Source organism: Lathyrus oleraceus, chromosome 4 (assembly GCF_024323335.1).
Source record: "Lathyrus oleraceus cultivar Zhongwan6 chromosome 4, CAAS_Psat_ZW6_1.0, whole genome shotgun sequence".
Taxonomy (NCBI): domain Eukaryota; kingdom Viridiplantae; phylum Streptophyta; class Magnoliopsida; order Fabales; family Fabaceae; genus Lathyrus; species Lathyrus oleraceus.
Window position 1 is genome coordinate 361423606 of NC_066582.1, and position 10184 is coordinate 361433789.

Consider the following 10184-nt stretch of genomic DNA (forward strand, 5'->3'; position numbering starts at 1 on the left):
ATCTGCTTGGTTAGTGATTGTGAGCATAACCATGATGGTTGTGTGATTTTCAGTGTAAACCCTCGAGGGTGCGTCATTGTTAAGAGGGACATTCCGAGATTGATGGATGAAGGGCTTATCCAAGTTTGTTAGTCAAGGGAAGTAGATAATGTCAACGTAATTGTTCCAGTGTTTAAGACCCCTGAACGGGTAGTGATTAAGTTTGACAACAGTAGCAGTAACAATGTCAATAGATCGATATCGCCATTAGTGATACGGTTAGTGGGCCCCGTCCCATATGCATCCGATAGAGCTGTTCCGTATCAGTATAATGCCACTATGTTGGAGAATGGTCAAGAGGCTCCGTTGCCTGCGACCAATTCTATTGTGAACATTGCTGATATAGAAAAGGTGACCCATAGCAGTCGTGTTTTTGGACCTGTCATTCTGAAAGAGGTAATAGAAGATGTGTCTGTGGGTAAGAAGGTTGATGTACCCGTAGCAAATCCGATTAATGCTCCAAAGTGTCAGTCTAGTGAGTCAAACAATTTAAAGCCTAGTGATAATGATGAGGTACTGAGATTGATTAAGAAACGTGAATTTAATGTGGTGGAGCAGCTGCTCCAGACTCCGTCAAAGATTTCAATGTTATCCATGCTCATGAATTCTGAAGCGCACAGAGAAGCATTACAAAGGGTGTTGGAGCAAGCCTACGTAGAGCATGACGTAACTATGGATCAATTTGACCACATTGTGGCTAACATTACTTCCTGCAACAAATTGAGTTTCTGTGATGAAGAACTTCCTGAGGAAGGCATCAATCATAACCTAGCGCTGCATATATCAATGAATTGCAAGGAAGATGCGCTGTCAAATGTGTTGGTTGATACCAGTTCTTCATTGAATATACTCCCCAAGTCAACTCTGTCAAGATTAACGTATCAAGGTGCCCCTATGAGGTATAGTGGCATGATTGTCAAAGCATTTGATGATTCTCGCAAGACTGTTATTGGTGAAGTGGACCTTCTAGTGAAGATAGGTCCGAGTGATTTCTAGATTACTTTTCAAGTGATGGATATCCACTCGACTTATAGCTGCTGTAGCGGTAAATTCATGATCATCAAGCTATAGATAAGCTAGACATCAATAAAACTAGAGTTGCCACCGCACTTTTATTGTTTCCAAGGGAAAAGGGAAAAGTACGAACAAAACCCAAAAGTAAGAAGTTTTCAAATCAAAACTAATAAAATGTCAGAGATTACAGGTAAGGGGGTTGGTTACACAGAGGGAAGGTATTAGCACCCAAAGTGTCCTAGGTACTCCTAGGGAGCCCTTTTTGTATGCATATGTATTGGTACAAAATGATGTTTACAAACAAATAGAATGGGGGGATGAGAAAATAATTCATTAATTATATTTTTGTGTTTGACAAGACCTTCGGACTTGTGCCTACGTACCAACATAAAAATGAGGGATCAAAACCTCGTAGTTTGTGATATAAATTTCAAAGTGGATGCATTGCTTTTAACAAAAATTAGGTTTGAAAGGCACAAAGGCCTAAAAACAGTTTGAATGAGTTAGTTCTTTTTGGCCTTTTTTGAAAGTTTAAGTCAAGTATAGTTAAGTTTATTTACAAATTTGATTTAAGAAAAGAAGTTTGAAAATGCAATGGCATATGGCCAAAGTTTCTATCTTTATGCAAAGTGGTCAAAGTTTAAAACAAAATAAGCTCAAATAAAGAAAATTTTAAAAGGAGGGAGAGATTTTGAAATTTAATAAATGGGGAGAAGATGAAGACACTAATCCTATGCACAAAATTAAAAGTTAAGGGTTGAAAAGATCTGACCAATGGGTAGCAATCCAATAGACAAGAATGTCAATAGAAACCCAGATTCCTTTGGACATTTAGAGTCAAGCAACACACAAATGCATAATTATATAAATCTTGAAGAGCAAGGCATCAAATAAAGATATCCACATCCAAGCTTAGCCACTCCATTATCTTCTTCAAATTATTCCATGTAACTGATGAACTCCACAATTCACAGGTTCAAAATAACAGCTTCACAACGATCATGTTGCAGATGAACTCAAAGGGATCTTGAATGATGTATCAGATGAAGTTTCAAATTGCAATCACTTGGTTTCACAAAAGTTGGTATTGGCCAAGTCCTTTAGCATAGGAATGTTGTCTAAGTTCTAAGTCCATTTGTCCAAGATCAAGTCAACAGTCCAGACAAACATTTTTTAGGATTTTTGTTGTTATTATGTACATTAATGGTCAAAGACCACACAAACAAACAACGTATACACAAGTAAAACATATCACACAATATGGTTCAAATGGACAAAGGGAAAATTACATTAACATAAACAATTAGAATGGTATGAATAATGGCAAATGAATAAAGACTAAAATTAAATGACATTAAAGTAAATGGCTTGAAATTAAAAGTTATGTTGGTTCTTTGTGTTGGCATCAATTTTGGTAAAACTTAGTGTTATCACAAGATGTCATACGTGTTGTCTTGACATGTGATATCAGCTTCCTGCAGGTTGTTTAAATATGGTTGTGCAGGATTTAGCTAAGATGTCAGACCCAATGTTAAGACATGTGTATACAGAACATTCAGTCTGAATGTTATGTATTTTGGTATTGTGCCTATGTGGAGATTGAATGTGCTATTCAAGGAGTAATTTGATTTAAAACCTGAATGATCTATTTTCAAATAAGGGATGATTAGCTGCTACTTCTTAGGAGATACACAAGTAAAACAGAATTAGGGTTTTATGCTGCCCAGGCCCATTTAAAAAGTTTCTATTTAAAGGCCATGTAAAACCTGGTTTTACACACCCAAGAAACAAACAATAAAGTGAGAGAGTTTTAGGGTTTTAGTCTTGTGTGAGCTTGTGTATTGCGAGCCATTCATTCATCTTATTGATGTATGAATTGGACTGACTTTTGTGTTGTAATTTCTCCATTCTAAGATTTGAAGTACGAGTGTATTTGTTTACTTGGTTGAAGCTTTTAAGCAAGATCAAGTATGTGTCCTTGAAGTGTGTCTTCTTTCTTTTTGTATTTGTTATTATACCACTGCTGTGATTGAGGGGGAGTGAGTAGGGTCTCATATCTAAGAGTTCTTAGATATAAGTCACACAGGTAGAGATTAGGTGAAAAGACTGTAACTTGAAGTTGTTTACTGAGAGTCTTTGAACTAATTCTATTTAGTGGATTTCCTTCCTGGCTTGGTAGCCCCCAGACGTAGGTGAGTTTGCACCGAACTGGGTTAACAATTATTATTCAGATATTAGTGTCGTGACATTACCTTCGACATCTCATATCTGATACCAGAATTTCAATTGGTATCAGAGCAGGCATCCTGCTTTAGTTCTGGGTGAGATCTTGGGACGTTACTTTCTGGTACTATGGATAGAGACGGAGGATCTGTACACAGACCACCAATTTTGGATGGATCTAACTATGACTATTGGAAACCTCGAATGGTAGCCTTCTTGAAATCTTTGGATAATAAGGCTTGGAAGGATATTCGAATAGGCTGGGAACATCCTTTCACTACGAAGGAAGGAGAAGTTACAACTAATAAGAAGCCTGAGGAAGAATGAACCAAGGAGGAGGATGAACTAGCTCTTGGAAACTCTAAAGCATTGAATGCTATATTCAATGGGGTTGATAAGAACATCTTCAGACTGGTGAGCAACTGTGAGGTGGCTAAAGATGCTTAGAATATTCTCAAAACCACTTATGAAGGTACTTCTAGAGTCAAGATGTCTAGATTGCAGCTGCTTACTACTAAGTTTGAGAATTAGAGGATGAAAGTAGTCATGACTTCCATATGAATATCCTTGAAATTGCCAATGCCTCAGGAGCCATGGGCAAGAAGATGTCAGATGAAAAGCTTGTGAGGAAAATTCTCAGATCACTTCCCAAGAGATTTTCCATGAAAGTGATAGCCATAGAAGAATCTCAAGATATCTGCAAGATGAGAGTGGATGAGCTAATTGGATCCCTCCAAACATTCGAGTTAGGAATGAGTGATGGATCTGAAAAGAAAGTCAAAAGCATAGCCTTTATGTCAAACACTGAAGATAAAGAGGAAGACAGTAGTCAGGATACTGATGAAGGTCTGGCAAATGATGTAGCGTTACTTGGGAGACAATTCAACAAACTCCTGAAGAGGATGGATGTGAGGTTGATAACATGAAATAATATCACATTTTTGGACTCGATTTAATTAAATTATATTATTATTTTTTTGAATTTATTTCATTTTATTCGAGATTACTTGGTATTTTTCCTTCTATTTATCTCAGGTAATTTATTTGAAACAAAAGTGAAAAAAAGAAGAAAAGGGGTGCAAAAATGAGGAAAGCAAAAGCCCAGCCCACAATTACAAGCCAGGAGCGCTGAAGTTGTGACGATCGCCACACAAGTTGTGACGAGCGTCACGCCTTACTACCTTGTGTTACGAGCGTAACACATGGTGTGACGCCCGTAACACCCCTCTCCTATATTTTAGGCTCCAGAAGCACAACAGAGGCACGTTGAAGCCTATTCTTACGCTTGACCCTTGGAACGTGAAGACCATTTTACGGAAAGGACTTTTGGAAACCGTTACAAAGTAGACTAATATAAATAGTTGCTTTTATCCAACCCTGAAGCCTCCGTCTCTTTCCGCCGTGCAAGCATATTTTACAGCATTACTTTTCTACAGCTTTCTACTTTATTTGCAATTTTTATTTTCTTTTCCAGTCAACCTTTTAAGCACTAAATTAATTTTTCACACAATAGTTTCTACACCGGAAACTATTGTGTATCTTTTACTAGATCTAACCTTACGTTAGATCCTAGAATTTTATTCCTTCGCTTTTATTTTTCTGTCCGATTGAAGAATTCAAGAACAAATCCAACCGGTCTGTGGTGGAGTGTTCAAGATTGCTATTAATTATTCAGGTTCTTTAATTTATTGTTTTAATTTATATATGCTCTGCATTGCTGTTTATTTATATTGTTTGCCTGATATGGTTTTATTTAAGCATGATGATTGTTTAGACCTGTTTAGCATGTCCGGCTAATTAATTTAGATATCGGTATGTAAAGTAAGCGGAATAAGGAATCAAAAACTAAGTTGGTTTAATTTCATTTAAAAATAAAGTCACTCTTTTTATGGCCTCAATTTACAGGGTTAATCCCAAAGTTTTTGTACGAGAGTAAAAGACATAAAGAAGTTAAAAGCAATAAAGCGAAAGTTTGAGTTTTTAACTGGACAGTGTAAATTGGACATTAATTCTAAATCAGGGCGAAAGCAATTTTTAGAGTTAATTAAATTCTAATCTTTTTCAAAAAGTATTTTTAAAGGTTGAATGTGAGAACGAGAGTTAAGCATTTAAGTTTAATTATATAATCTAAGTCAATAGAGCGAGAGTTTGAGACGAAGGTGTTTAAACGGTTAGTGTTTTCTTAAAGAAAGTTTCTATAGATTCTGTTGTTTTCAAAAGGTGATTTTGGACTTAACTAATAAGTGACAGCTACGTTAATATAAAGTCATGGTCAATTCAACAGAGCGAGAGTTTGAGAAAAGGATTTTAATCAATAGTGTCTACTGAAAAGATTTATTTTAAAACCAAGAAACCAACGAAGATTTGATTCCCTAATTACGACGAACTACATACTGATATCCGCTTAATTGATATTTAATTTAGATCTAGTTTTAGTTTTACTTTTCCCCCAAACAATCAAAGTATCATCCGCCTTAGCTTTACGAAGTAACCTTAGAAAACGGTATATCGATTCATAAGTCCCTGTGGGATCGATATCTTTTAAAACTACACGATAGAACTGTGCACTTGCAAGTAGTACCCCAAATCGACTCATAAAGTTGCGATCAAGTTTTTGGCGCCATTGCCGGGGATTTTTATTTAGTCGATATCGTAACACTTCTGTTACGCTGTAGAGACTAAGGCAATTTTTTTTTCTTCGTCTTTCGTTGATTTGTATGCCACACACTCGCTCACAAGGCGAGCCGTTTTACTTACGAATCAACGACATTGAACTATATCTCCGAGTCTTACGACGAATTCGGGAATATCGTGCTGCAAACAATCTCCCTCCTATCGATGTGCCCGACCTCAAAAATCTTCTCCCTTCACCGATACCCGAGATGGCAGAACCAGCTCGTGCTCTTCGAGGTTACGCCGCTCCATCGCAAGATGAGCCGCATTCGAGTATTTCTCCACCCGCAATCGAAGCAAACAACTTTGAACTTAAGCCTTCGCTGCTACAGGCAGTGCAACAGAACCAATTCTCTGGAAATCCTACCGAGGATCCAAACCTTCATCTATCCGTATTTGTCCAATACGTTGATACTGTTAAAGCTAATGGTGTCACTTCAGAGGCAATTCGACTTCGTCTCTTTCCTTTCTCGTTAAGAGATAAAGCTAGAAGATGGCTTTAGTCTCTACCTTCCAACTCAGTCACCACATGGAACGAGTTGAAGAAAGTTTTTCTTGCCCGATATTTTCCTCCAAGCAAAACAGCTATGTTGAGAGCCCAGATAAATGGATTTAAACAGAAAGATAACGAGTCTCTTTTCGAAGCATGGGAAAGATACAAAGACATGATGAGACTTTGTCCACACCATGGTTTAGAGGACTGGTTAGTAATTCATACCTTCTATAATGGTCTCTTGTACAACACAAGATTAACAATAGACGCCGCCGCAGGTGGTGCGCTTATGGATAAACCTTATGCCGATGCTTATCAACTTATCGAAAGCATGGCTCAAAACCATTATCAGTGGGGAAGCGATCGAACAATGGTAGAGAAACCTCAAACGAAAAGTGGCATGTACGAGATAAGTAGCCTTGATCATGTTAATGCAAAAGTGGATGCTCTGGCCCAGAAAATTGAAAGTTTAAATGTATCACCTCGAGCCACCGTGGTTGCCGCAACCCAAAATTGCGAAGTCTGTGGAATCCAAGGTCACACTCCTGCAAATTGTCAACTCCTAACAGGAATCCAAGCAGAACAAGTGAATTATGCTCAAGGAAATCCATACTCGCATACCTATAACTCTAACTGGAAGAACCATCCTAATTTTTCATATAAGAGTAATAATGCTTTATACGCACCAGGACAAGCTCCAAGTCAAGCCCCAGCTATACCTCCGGGATATCAAAAGCCGATCCCATCTACACCCAACAATAACGTTCCTAGGAAATCCAACTTGGAAATCATGATGGAGAACTTCATAGCTTCTCAACAGCAAACCAATAAAGATTTCTTAAACCAGAATGTACACACTAGCGAACAAATTAAACAACTAGCAAGTAAAGTAGATGCCCTGGCCACCCATAAAAAAATGCTGGAAACACAAATCTCACAAGTAGCTCAACAACAAGCGCCTACTGCTGCCCCAACTGGTACATTTCCTGGACAGCCCCAACCTAATCCGAAAAGCCACGCTCATGCAATCATATTAAGAAGTGGAACGGAAGTAGAAGGACCGTCTGATCCAAGGATGGAAAACCAAAACTCTAAAAAGTCAACTGAGGAAGAAAGTAAACCTAAGGAAAAGGAAGAGAGTAATAAGGAAACTGTAGAAAAGAAAGAACCATATGTACCTCCACCACCTTATAAGCCACCTATCCCTTACCCTCAAAGGCTTATTAAAACCAAAGATGCAGGCCAATTTAAAAAATCTGTTGACCTACTGAAACAATTAAACGTCACAATTCCGTTTACAGAAGCTATTACACAGATGCCCTCGTATGCTAAGTTCTTAAAAGAAATTCTTTCTAATAAAAGAAAACTTGAAGATAGCGAAACCGTTACACTCACTGCTGAATGTAGCGCCATAATCTAGAATATGCCTCCAAAACTTAAGGATCCTGGTAGTTTCTCTATACCCTGTCACATAGGAAAATTTGTCATAGATAAGGCTCTATGCGGTTTAGGAGCCGGTATCAGTGTTATGCCTTTATCCATATGCAAGAAACTGGAAATGGGAGAATTAAGAACAACTAAAATGTCTGTGTAACTAGCAGATCGTTCTGTTAGATATCCTGTAGGGATTCTTGAAAACGTGCCCGTGCGCATAGGTCAATTCTACATTCCAACCGATTTTATAATTATGGACATTGGAGAAGATGAAGTTACACCCATTATATTGGGAAGACCATTCTTAGCAACCGCCGGTGCTATCATAGACGTAAAACGAGGACGACTCACTTTCGAAGTAGGAGAAGAGAAAATTGAGTTCATTCTCTCCCAATTTTTGAAAGCACCTGCAATAGAAGACACATGTTACTTCATGGATATCATCGATGAATGCATAAAAGAAACAGAGTTAGAAAATGACAAATTGTTTGACTATCGTGTAGAAGACGAACTTAACCAATGTTTAGCAATGACATCGGATCCTGCGCAATGCCTTAAGAAACCAAACCTCGACCTGAAAACACTTCCCAAAAATCTGAGATATGAATTCCTAGACTTAGAACTTGAACGACCAGTAATCGTTAATGCAGACCTAGGAAAACTCGAAACCGAAAAACTCCTACATATCTTAAGAAAATATCCAACCGCACTAGGATACAACATCACCGATCTTAAAGGGATAAGTCCTTCTATTTGTATGCATCGCATCATGCTAGAAGAAGACTGTAAAACCTCTAGGGAACATCAGAGGAGACTAAACCCGATCCTGAGTGAGGTAGTGAAGAAGGAAGTAACAAAGTTATTAGAAGCAGGTATCATATATCTTATATCTGATAGGAAATGGGTTAGTCCTGTACACGTAGTACCAAAGAAAGGAGGTATAACAGTTATTGAAAATGAAAAAGGAGAAACTATAACCAAACGAATCGAATCGGGATGGAGAATGTGCATTGACTATAGGAAACTAAACAAAGCAACCCGAAAAGATCATTTCCCTTTACCATTCATAGACCAGATGTTAGAACGATTAGCAAAACATTCTCATTTCTGCTATCTAGACGGTTATTCAGGCTTCTTTCAAATACCAATTCACCCTGATGACCAAGAAAAGACAACATTCACATGTCCTTTTGGTACCTTCGCTTATCGACGAATGCCGTTTGACTTGTGCAATGCTCCCGCAACCTTCCAAAGGTGCATGATGGCAATATTCGCCGATTTTCTCGAAAATATCATGGAAGTATTTATGGACGATTTTTCCGTATGCGGACAAAGCTTTGAAGAATGTCTTGAAAACCTAGAAAGAGTTCTAGAGCGATGTGTAAAAGTAAACCTAGTACTTAATTGGGAAAAATGTCACTTTATGGTACAAGAAGGAATTGTTTTAGGACACACCATATCAAATAGAGGAATTGAAGTAGACAAAGCCAAAATAGAAGTAATCGAAAACCTTCAACCTCCGAAAACTGTGAGAGAAGTACGAAGCTTCTTAGGACACGTCGGTTTTTACCGACGATTCATTAAAGACTTCTCTAAAATAACTAAACCTTTGATCGGATTATTAATGAAAGATGCTGAATTCATCTTTGACAATAAATGTTTAGAAGCATTTCAAACGCTTAAACAAGCATTGATCTCTGCGCCCATAATGCAGACCCCGGATTGGAATGAACCATTCGAAATAATGTGTGACGCAAGTGATTACGCCGTGGGCGCTGTTTTAGGACAACGAAAGGATAAAAAGCTTCACGTCATATATTACGCAAGTAGAACTCTAGATGAAGCACAAATGAATTACGCCACAACCGAGAAAGAACTCTTAGCAGTAGTATTTGCACTAGATAAATTTCGTTCTTACTTGGTCGGAGCTAAAATAATCGTTTACACTGACCACGCCGCCATTAAGTACCTCTTAACAAAAAAGGATGCTAAACCTAGACTCCTAAGGTGGATCTTGTTGCTACAAGAATTCGATCTAGAAATCAAAGATAAGAAAGGAACTGAAAACGTAGTAGCAGATCACCTCTCTAGACTCGAAAACCTGGAATCGGAAAGAACATCGATCAACGATGATTTCTCGTACGATAAACTTATAGCTACTTTGGAAGAAAATAAAGCTGATAAACAGGTAGAGACCACCTTAGCTATATGTGTTACACCATGGTACGCTGACTTCGTCAATTATTTAGCTGCCGGAATAGTTCCACCTAATTTATCTTACCAACAAAAGAAACGATTCTTCCATGAC

At 37.9% G+C, this 10184-nt stretch overlaps 1 non-coding gene across 1 annotated transcript; it reads right to left on the reverse strand.

The window, feature by feature from the left end:
* Positions 1-6536: 6536 nt before the first annotated feature.
* Positions 6537-6643, reverse strand: LOC127077851 (small nucleolar RNA R71). The gene has a single exon (XR_007787619.1). It is a non-coding gene; the product is annotated as a small nucleolar RNA R71 (small nucleolar RNA).
* Between the last annotated feature and the right edge of the window lie 3541 nt (positions 6644-10184).